Here is an 11,733-nt window from a genome sequence, read left to right as displayed (position 1 = left end):
TTCACAGGAATAACAGAAAGAATACTATTTGAATACTGTGAGATATACAAGGGACCTATGGGGCAAGTAAAGCTCAGATTTTTTTTTACTACAATTATTATTTATATAAATTAAAAAAAAATGTATATAAAGATGCCTGAGACTCTAGGAGTTCTAACAAACCATTAATGTTATAGTGTAACCCCAACAACATTAAACCAATCAGTCAGGAACACAGGCAGCCAAGTAATGTGTTCCTTTCTACCCCTTCTTGCAGCTCAATAAATATACTCAGTCCTCTCCAAAAGACCTATCAAATGGAAATCATAATTCTGTTGATTGTGTGCAAGCTAGAAAAGAATCAAATTTCCTCTCCTGGAGCTACGTTGGTTCTGCTGGGCTAACAGAAGTAAACAAATCTACCACTTTTTACCACTATCAGTAAAGCAATGGAGCTATGATTCAAAATAAACACAGGAAGCCGAGCTGCTATGAGAAAAGGTGCCATTTTTACACAGTCATTTTTCCAAGTAGCTTTCGGTCCAGCAGTTTCATAAAGACAATATACATCTATACGTCTGGACTGCATCATTTCTTTCATAACTTTAATGAGTTTAGTGTAAATGATGGCTAATTTGACATTTTATTTTGCACTTTGCTAGCAGTGCTTTTATTTTATCCTTTTTCATGGCAGTGATAACCGAGAGGAGATAACTGCATCACACATGCTGTATTCCCACATACAGCTGTTGAGCAACACTCAGATCGTTTTCCAGATCATTAAGTGCATTCCCCACCTAAAAGACTGAGATGTTAATAATAAAGCAGTGATAATTCAAACAAGTACATGCAGGTGCAAACCTGTCAAAAGGCAAAGCACTAGAAGAAGAACTGGTTTCTAGCCATCACTTGTAATCCTCTTCTTTGAATGCTATGTTTGTGTATTTGGTATGTGTCCCTCCTGTACAGATGGCATATTACGGTCTCACACTAACTGAATATTTGAAAAATCAAAAGAAAAAAAAAACAAATTCTATCTAAATTAAATGACTAACAACGGATCGTGCAGAGTGGGGGGGGGGGAGAGGAGAGGAACATTTTTTCAAAATCAGATGCAGTGAGTGTACCCAAAGAAATATACATGCACATTTTTGCATACAAAAAATGAATATGTGTGTGCTCAACTATTAAGTGTCAACTATTTATTTTTTATGCAGCAGCACAGATTTTCTGAGGGCACAGGATGATTTCATGGGGAGGTATTTGAGGATCTGTCTGTTCCCTGTCCATACCCTCCAGAGTCCCAAATCATAGCAACTCTTTTGGCCAATAAATACTGCTTTGGATACCTGCCAGACAGGGTAAATTGTAAGCAGTAAGAATCCTCAAAGGATGAATTTGGTGCTTCAGCAGCATTCCAAAAGCCCCCGCCCCCCACTTTGGTGGCAAAATATAAACTGCTCTGACTTTCTGAAATGTTTCATAATTTGTGTGTCCAAAAATGATATCCATTCTTCTGTCGAACATAGTACAGCAGATCATGCATTGGGAGCTTTATGCACAAGCTTTACTTAGTCACATCCTAAACAACCATTCTGATGTTTAAACCCTCAAATTACATTGTTTTATTTTGAGTCATTGTAGCTATAACCTCTATTTTAGTCACTATATTATTTTTTTTTCCTTTTTATGAAATCCTGCGCTTTCTGGAAAATACATAATCACAAAGGTTTATAAAAAGACAGAGTAGTGTGTCATTAGGTTATAATACTGAAATCCCTTAGCAGGATATAAACCTGCCTAGTATACCTCATGCTATTTTATTGTTTTGGTCTAAGCCTTACATTTGGAAAATGGAGGCGTCCTAGAACCACAGGTGACAATTTCAGAACAGTCAATTCAGTTCCTCACATTTTGATGGTTGATAGACAAAGTTCTGTCCAATTTGCTTTGCAGTTCAAACTTTATAAACAAAAGGTCTGTCTGCTCTGTGGGGAACAAGATTGTGTGCAACCATTCATAAGGGTAGAAATTCGCTTCAATATCCTTGGACAGAGTGCCCCCTCTCCATCACTCTTCTGCAGCACACTGTGTGCTAACTGAATGGCACCATACATCTTGGAAGTAGCTGCATTTCAATGGCACTGTTTGTAAAGCAGCTCTTTAGGATTCCTTGGAATGAAAAGCAGTGAATACATATAAAAATACTACTCCTTTGAATTTAACTAAGTGGGAATACTGATTTTGTGTGTGTGTGTGTGTGTGTGTGTGTGTGTGTGTGAGAGAGTGAAAGAGAGAGAGTGAACTTCAGCCACAGTTTATGCTGTGGCGTGTCATATTTCATTCTTTCCAGATTCCTAGTAGCCCTGAACTTTTCCCTGTATTATCTTTCACACAGACAAATTTGGACAACTGGCTTCAAAATCTCTGTCTGGGCTATTGAAATATCACCTATTTATTGGGAATACCCAGCACATTATTTCAAAATGATGAAGGAAAATAATTGGAGACTAAGCCAAAAAGGCACAGAAATGTAGTGCTGAGTCAGCATTGTAGAGGTCCCAGAACATTCCTGTTTTAAATAATCCATCTATAACATGAGCCAGTTTACCCTACCTCAGAGAGGTATTGTGAACATAAGAACGGCCATACTGGGTCACACCAAAGGTCCATCTAGCCCAGTATCCTGTCTTCCAACAGTAGCCAATGCCAGGTGCTTCAGAGGGAATGAACAGAACAGGCAATCATCAAGTGATCCATTCCCTGTCGCCCAGTCCCAGCTTCTGGCAAAACTGAGGCTAAGAACACCATCCCTGCCCATCCTGGATAATAGCCATAGATGGACCTACCCTCCATGAATTTATCTAGTTCTTTTTTGAACCCTGTTTAGTTTTGGCCTTCACAACATCCTCTGGCAAGGCTGTTCCACAGGTTGACTGCATTGTGTGAAGAAAAATACTTCCTTTTGTTTGTTTTAAACCTGCTGTCTATTTCATTTGGTGATCTCTAGTTCTTGTGTTATGAGAAGGAGTAAATAACATTTCCTTATTTACTTTCTCCATACCAATCATGATTTTATAGATTTGTATCATAACCACCCTTAGTCAGCTCTTTTCCAAGCTGAAATTTAACTAGTGTTTATAAAAACACTCTTTAGGCCCTTGATTAAAAGAAAATCATCCTGGAATTCCTAAAATGCTTTATTTTATGTAATATGTTCTGCAATAAAAGGCCAGTTGAGAACGGACAGCCTTAACTCTGAGCTTCTTTACATTTTGTGATGAGTGTTGTTATCCTTATCTCTGACTCTAGTCTATTCTGAGAGCTTACTGTGTGGCTGTGATGTATTTACTGTTACATGTTCTCTTGATGCGATGCTGGAATAATAACCAATTACTGTCCAGTCTCTAACTTCCCTTTTGTGTCCATTCCAGATGGACTGAGCCTTGGTCTACACTACGTGTTTAGGTCGAATTTAGCAGCATTAGATCAATTTAACTCTGCACCCGTCCACACGACGAAGCCATTTTTGTTGACTTAAAGGGCTCTTAAAATCGATTTCTGTACTCCTTCCCGATGAGGGGATTAGTGCTAAAATCAACATCGCCGGGTCAATTTTGGGGTAGTGTGGACGCAATTCAATGGTATTGGCCTCCAGGAGCTATCCCAGAGTGCTCCATTGTGACCTCTCTGGACAGCACTTTGAACTCTGATGCTCTAGCCAGGTACACAGGAAAAGTCCCGGGAACTTTTGAATTTCATTTCCTGTTTGGTTAGCATGCCAAACTCAGCAGCACTCAGCTGCACAGGTGACCATGCAGTCCCCCCAGAATCGTAGAGCATAGAAAGTTTCTACGCTCCCCCTATCGTCTCCGTCCCTGAGGTTATCGCAGATTAGAAGGCGAAAAAAAAGCACTTGCAATGACGTTTTCCTAGCTCATGCAATCCTCCCACACTGATAGGACACAGCTTAATACATGGAGGCATTCAGTGGCAGAGGCCAGGAAAGAATTGCTGCGTTTCCTTAACAGCAAAAGTATCATGCCTTGCTAGCGATCCTGCCTGAGCCATATCACTGTGTCACATGCACTCCGCGCTGTGTCAGCCTTGGGCAGGGGCATGACCGCTTTGTGAGCTGGAAGGCCATAGATATAGACATTGCATTACGTAGCTTCTGTAGCTAGAGAAAACATTCGTGTGCATTTGGCAAAGTCTGTGTCAAAAAAAGAGAAGTCCCATTCAAGTTGGGTTTCTGTAGTGAAGGGGTTATCATGTTTGCCTAACACACAGAAGGTCCCCGCTTTGAAAGCGGGCAGAAACAGGTTACTGTTTCTTTCTCTGACTCTCCTCCTGCATTTTTAGTCTTAGAACAGACCTCACTGTGAAATTTTACTTTGAAGTATATCAATTATGAGTTAAATAATAAGGAATCTCTCTCTAAGTTATAGTCCTGGGTCCCTTACCCTTTCAGCTGCTCTGATAAATTAACATTTTTCTTAGGGGAGGGGGAAAATTTTCATGAAGCCTTTTATAGGGACTAAATGCTATCTAGGACTCTGAAATAATCTTAATGTGGCCCATAGAGTGCAATCCTTCATTCTGGATTTGTCATTCCACAAGTTGAACTGCTCCTTACTACTGTCCAGGCTTCAAGAGCCATGGGAGCAAGGGTAGGCTGGGGTAGGTGTGACCGCATGGCGCTGCCGGCTGGGAGAGCAGCCTGAGACAGAAGCCTCCATCTCGCACGATATTCCAGGCAGGACTGAATCTCCATGAGACGAAACATAAAGAAGAGAATGACCTGGAGTCACTCCCATTCGGTGCTCTAAGAGGAGGATAGCCATGTCTGTCCAAGTGCCCCTGATCGACCTCATAAAGGTCTGCCAGGAGCACCCAGGAGACGTACAACGGCTATCAGTCCTACTGCACCGTCTGCTGCGAAGGCAAGGAGCTGCTGCTGTGTAGTAACGCAGTACCGCATCTGCCAGCAGCTCCCAGGAGACGTACGGTGATGGTGAACTGAGTGGCACTGGCGGCCGGGACCCCGGCTGGCAGGAGCCAGTGGACAGAGCCCCAGTCCGGCAGCGGGCCTGCTGCCGGTCTGGGGCTCAGTCCGCTGGCCCCATTCAGCCCGCTGCCTGCCTGCGGTTCTGATCATCCAGGCAGGCAGTGGGCTGAGCGGGGCCGGTGGATGGGATCCTGGAAAAAAAGCGCAAAAAGATGGTCTGCCGTTGCTTTCACGGAGGGAGGGAAGGGGCATTCCTTCCTTGAGGTGAAGGGTTAAGATGGAGTATCATTCTGTTCCTTATATTCCCACTGGGATTTTTTCGTTTTACTAGTCAGGAAGGCTACCTGGTGATTCAGTCTCCACTGTCTCTCTGGGGTGCAGGAGACATGTTAACTCTTTATCTCTTGAGGTCAGGCTCAAGATAATTATCCCTGGTTTAGCTTGATGGCTTTCTTAATGGCTAATATGTAAATCAAAGTAAACCCACGTTCCTTTGTCTAAGACAGACCCATTTCTCACCTTTGCCTTGGCTAGGCTGTCTTGTGTTAAACATGTTCTAGTTACATCACACAGAATGAATTCATAACTTCACACATAAAGTTAACAAATGCATTTTGCAATTATATAAATTATCAGAGTGCCATCAGTTTTCATATATACCTCTGTGACAGAAATATACCCATGTTCATACACTACACACTACTGTAATAATTTTGTACAAGGAATGTCATGTAAGGTATCATTTCAAAACTTACCATTTTCTAGCAAGTATCATCCTGGTAAAATAGGTGTGGCAACATTGTATGTGAAGTTTTAAGATTTGCTTGTATGATGTTATTAATACATGTTCCAAACCCCGGAGCCCTACCCAAACAGAAGTTGGCAAACAGGTCTGTCCTAAACAAAGGAATGTGTGGTCAGCTTAATTTGCATTTAAGCAGTAAACAGAGACATCAAGCAGGATGGAAGACAAAACCAGTTCAAACAGGTGAGAAAAAACTGGGAGGGAACATCCTTCCACATAGACTCTTTGTCTCCTTATGCCCAGCTGGAAATATTTTTTTTTTTTAAGAAGGGGACTGAAACTATATAAATGAGGGACAAACACCCCCAAATGGACCCCTCTCTCTCCCTGCCTATCACATTCACTGCACCTGAAGAGAAAAAGGAGCAAGTGTTAGTCTCTGGAAGAGGAGTCCTAACCTGAGAATTTGGTCAGTAATCCGCTGGAGCATGCTGTGAGAAACTTTGCTTGAATCTGATATAGTTTATTAAGATAGGCATTAGTAAAACATTTTATCTTTGTTTTACTTGTAAACACTTTATGGTTCTTTAATTGTGCCCACTTAAAATCTCTCTTTTTTGAAGTTAATAAACTTGCTTTACTATTTTATCTAACCCAGTGTGTTTAAACTGAAGTATCTGAATAACTATTTGAGATAATAAAATGGCATATTATTCCCTTAAAGGAATAACAGACTTAAAATATTTTCACTATTTAGGAGAGGGCTGGGCAGTACAGGACATAGATTTCTGCGAGGATATTTAAGACTGGGGATGTGATGGGATCACCCTGCAGTATAAACAGGGCAGCTGAGAGCCAGAGTGTAACCCATCTGCAGCTGGCAGGCAAGTTGCGGTTACACACTGACACTCAGGTTGTGGTTGCATGCTTGCAGGCTGTTTGTGTGCAGCTCAGGTGGGAGCTACTTCAGCAAGGCCATTGTAATGCATCCGAGGTGGCAGGGTAGGAGTGACACAGGTGCCATTAGTCTGGATTATACCATGGTATGTCACAACCTCACAAGGCATATTTTGTACACATTATTGCAGTAATGTATAGGGTGCAAATACAGGGGTATCTAGAGTCATAATTTCTTCTCATGGGGAATATCAGGTCATGATGCTGCACTTGGCATATTGTAAAAATTCTGAGTCTATGGATGGCGGTTTTGGGGAATAAATGGTGCAAAGGAGTGGGAGGAGACACAGTGGGGTTGTTCTCTCCCTGCTAGATAGCTTGGCAGTATTACATAGTGGGATCTGCAATTTCTGGAAAAGGGTAGAGTTTGATAACTAAGCAAAGAATTCCACCTTGCAGAGATGCCAGTCTTGCTCTGAGACTTTTAGGGATGTTTATAAACAAAAAAATAGGGAGGAAATAGGGAGGTTCCTGGGACTGGCAGCAAGTGTTGAAGGTGCTAAGCCAAATACAGACAGGGGATCTGGGGTAACACCTTGACCACTTGAGGTGCATTTTACATGCACTCCTGTGTATGGTAGAGAGACTGGGAACTCTCTCTAACCTCTACCTTCTCCCTGGAAAATCTGGTCTCTCTCTCTCTTCCCCCTGGAGACACTAGGACCTCTCTCTCCCCCTGCCCTTCGCCACTTGTTGCACCTCTGGCCCTCTTGCCCCAAACAGGGAGAAGGGGAGGACTGGTCCTAGGAAAGATACCCTCCTATGGTGCCTGGGGCGCTTAATTACCTTGGCAGTCTTGGGCCTGGATCTCTTTTCCAGGATGATCTTCCTCTGTTGCATTCCTTCTCTTCCTCCTCCTCCTGCTTCTCCGGCTTCTCTCCCTTGAGACTGAGCAGTGATGGTCAGATAGGAGGCAAAGCCATGGAAACTGTCAGTGGGGTTTGGGGTGCTGGATTCACCACCCAAGCCACACACTATGTGTTGTATTTTAACTGCCCCATATGCATCCTGCTGGTGTGCTCTAGATACCTAGAGTGCATTGAAACATGGTGCAGCAGGATCCATCTGAAGCAGGTAGAATGCAACGCCCAGCCTGTGGCTTGGGTGATAAACGCAGCAGCACTCCAACCCATTCAAAAACTTATCACGCTTGCCTCCTATCAGGCTCTGACTGTGCAGTCTGTGCGTATGCCACAGGGGCGTTGGAGAAGGTGGCTCCCTGTAGTGCTTTTTGCTGTGTTTGTAAGACCCTAGTGGTGATGAGTGACACACATACTTTATATACATGTGTGTGAATGCACATGTTTCAGCTTACAAAATTTGCAAATTTAAACCCAAATTACTAATTTCATAGTGAAATGTAAGTAATTGGGAGTATTGTGAAAAATTAGGGAGGAGTGGCATCTCTGCACCTTAATATCTTGGTTATGTTCCTTATTAATAACTTATTGTAACCTATGTGAATTTCTGTATTGTTGCTTGGAAAACTAATAATAATTACATTTTCAAAAGTCCATTAATAATAAACTGACATCATTTTGGCATGAAAAATAAACTATCCCTCACTGCAGAATTCCTAGGTGCTGCTTTCCACATGTACTTGTACATTAAAGAACATTTTTGTTTATTCACTTTTTGTCCCTCTCTCCGCTACAGTCCAGAGAGAGATACTTTTCCTCTTAAGCTCCTAATGCACTTACATAACTTCACTAAGTTAACTAAACACAGACACTGGCTGTTGCATTCATCATACTAATTATATACTGAATGGTATGTTTCTCCCATCAAGTGCCTCCCACATATTTGATATAAACCTTTCAAACTGAAAGGAAAAAAAAAAAGAAAACAAGTTCTAGAATTGTGCTGTGTGATTGAGAGAATCACTTATCCTGGTGTCACTAAGCTACAAAATCAATTAATGTGTTCCATCATCTTCAGAAAGTGCTATCTAACATGCACCATGCAAACCATTACACTGGATATTCCAAAAAGCAATTGCTTCCTCCATTTAGGATTAGGATTAAGGTAAATTGACCCTTTCTTTACATGTTATGAGTAAAAGGAAACAGATCACTTTTTTTCTGCTTGCCTTTCAAATAGATTTTGCATGGCTTGCTAGTAGAAGCCAAACAGTAATTGAAATTCTACCTGTGGAATGTACATACAGCTATTTAACTGAGATGTAATTTCTATGTAAAGTAACTTTCCTTGGATGCATTAGGGTACATAATATAATTTAAACACTGGTAGTAACCTTCCTTCTAAGTGGATTAAAAAATAGCCAATGTATTTTTGGTAAACAAAACTGTTCTGATATTTCATTAGCATATTCAACATTTACTTTTGCACTTCCCAAATGCCAGAAATAATCTTAATGCCAATTAGATGTTCAGTTTTAATATTTTAATCAAATGTTGCCAAAATTCACTTGACAATGTGCTCAAGACAGGCAACCCTAGGCTCATGTCCAATAATGAATTACATCTTTTCTTTCTCTCTCTCTCTTTCAATATTTACTATTTCTTAAAGGAAGTAGAGGAATGTTGATCTTGTGGTTAAATTAAATGCCTGCAAAGCAGGACATATGAGTTCCCTTCCTGCCTCTGCAACCAACTTTCATTGTAACTTTGTGTCAGCCACTTTGGCTCATTTCCTCATGTAAAATGAGAATATTATACGAATCTATCTCAACAGGGTTGTTGTGAGGCTTTGTTTCCAGTCCATTTCTGAATGCAAATTAAGGACTTGGTTTTGCACTATAAAGCTCTTTATAATTTAGGTACTGGTAATCTCAGAGACTTCCTCTCTCTTTGTACTTTTACCCAACATTTGAGTTGGCTGAGGCACTTAGGCTAACAATCCTTAGGCTTAAACATCTGATGTTTACAGAAGGGAGTATTCAGGAGAGAGCCTTTGACTGGAATTTGCTTTCCCTCTTCAGTCAACTGAACCAGAGCTTGCTGACATTCCGGAAACACTGCAAAGTCTGTCTATTTAATCAAGCGTCTCCTGATGAAGTGGTTTATAATAGGCAGAACTGAAGGAACAAAAAGGAGTTCTCGGTTGGAAGCTAGGAGGAAGTCATGAGTTCTAGTATCTCTTCTGCTGACTGATGTTAAAGATTTATATTTACTTCACATATTATTGAGTAAGGCCTCTGTCGAGGTTCCTCCCCCACTGTGAACTCTAGGGTACAGATGTGGGGACCTGCATGAAAACCTCCTAAGCTTACTTTTACCAGCTTAGGTTAAAACTTCCCCAAGGTACAAATTAATTTTATCCTTTGTCCTTGGAATATCCACTGCCACCACCAAACTCTAACTGGGTTTACTGGGAAACTTAGTTTGGACATGTCTTTTCCCCCAAAATCCTCCCAACCCTTGCATCCCACTTCCTGGGAAAGGTTTGGTAAAAATCCTCACCAATTTGCATAGGTGACCACAGACCCAAACCCTTGGATCTGAGAACAATGAAAAAGCATTCAGTTTTCTTACAAGAAGACTTTGAATAGAAATAGAAGTAATTAGAAGTAAAGGAATCACCTCTGTAAAATCAGGATGGTAGATACCTTACAGGGTAATTAGATTCAAAACATAGAGAATCCCTCTAGGCAAAACCTTAAGTTACAAAAAAGACACACAGACAGAAATAGTCATTCTATTCAGCACAATTCTTTTCTCAGACATTTAAAGAAATCATAATCTAACACATACCTAGCTAGATTACTTACTAAAAGTTCTAAGACTCCATTGCTGGTCTATCCCCGGCAAAAGCAGCATATAGACAGTCACAGACCCTTTGTTTCTCTTCCTCCTCCCAGCTTTTGAAAGTATCTTGTCTCCTCATTGGTCATTTTGGTCAGGTGCCAGCGAGGTTACCTTTAGCTTCTTAACCCTTTACAGGTGAGAGGATTTTTCCTCTGGCCAGGAGGGATTTTAAAGGGGTTTACCCTTCCCTTTATATTTATGACAGCCTCATGTCCTAAAATTTGGGATACAACAAATATGCTCCCACCATTTAACAAATGGGGTAACTGAGAGATTGTACAAAGTGCCTTCTTCTGGCACAGATGGGAATAGAAGCCATGTCACTAAAATGTCATATTCCAAGTCTCATCCAAGGAGTCCCATAGCCTTTCAAAAGGAAAGGGCCAGGTCCATATACTTGGCTATGTTGTGACCACTACACCACACTTCCCTTCCAAGTCAGTAATAGAACCCAGCAATACTGATTCCCTCCTTCCTACCACTGTCTCGCAAAAAAATATGGAAATAACTGGCAAAGTCATTGGATGTTTTACATCCTCCTCTATAACAACCTAAAACTGTTACCTGTTACTTCTTTAGCTCATGTGAAAAATTGCTCTATATAAATAAAGTTCTTGCTGTGGATATAAAGACCCTGTATTTATACCCATGATGACACCAGTGGGGAGTCAATATGGTTCCACATTATAGGACTTCTGCTTTTTCAATTTTCTTTAAAAAACATGAAGTTACATACAAAAACTATGCTAAAAGGATATTACCAAATCAAGCAGGTTACTCATCATATAAATAATGTAAACATTTGCTTCAGGGTTAAAATCAAGCTACAGCATTGTGGTATACATAAGGACAAGAATATAAAACTGTACGTTTTGGCAATATTCATCTGAGCAATATTCAGTCACCTATCCCTATGGTCTGATGCTGACAGGATACAGCAGCATACCCCAAGTTGATCAGTAATTTTCTAACACCCATCAGCTCCTACTTACACCGTGCAGATCTGGCACCAGGTTCTTCTCCTTAACAAGAGCTGTCCTCTGGACAGTTAGTCTGATAGTCTTCTACTTCCCAGCCCTCCAACTCTACAGATTTCAGTGGGTGACTTTCTGGATGCTTCCACTTTCTTGGAGCCACAAAGTGGAGGTCTGGCCTACCAGCCTCGTACTTAAGGACCAGGGAAATCATTAAGATAGGTCCATTTCTCCTCCTATTCTCCCCATAGGGTGTCCAGTTTGTGACCAGAAAGCCCGGTTGAAAAGGGAACCTGATGGTTT

At 41.2% G+C, this 11,733-nt stretch overlaps 1 protein-coding gene across 3 annotated transcripts in view; it reads right to left on the bottom strand.

The window, feature by feature from the left end:
* The window catches only part of CDH18 (cadherin 18), an 849,773-nt gene that overhangs the window by 128,501 nt on the left and 709,539 nt on the right, over positions 1-11,733 (bottom strand). The window lies entirely within an intron of this gene.

This window comes from Lepidochelys olivacea (genome assembly GCF_965140295.1).
Source record: "Lepidochelys olivacea isolate rLepOli2 genome assembly, chromosome: 2".
Classification (NCBI taxonomy): domain Eukaryota; kingdom Metazoa; phylum Chordata; order Testudines; family Cheloniidae; genus Lepidochelys; species Lepidochelys olivacea.
This window is presented reverse-complemented; position numbering and strand designations above follow the sequence as displayed.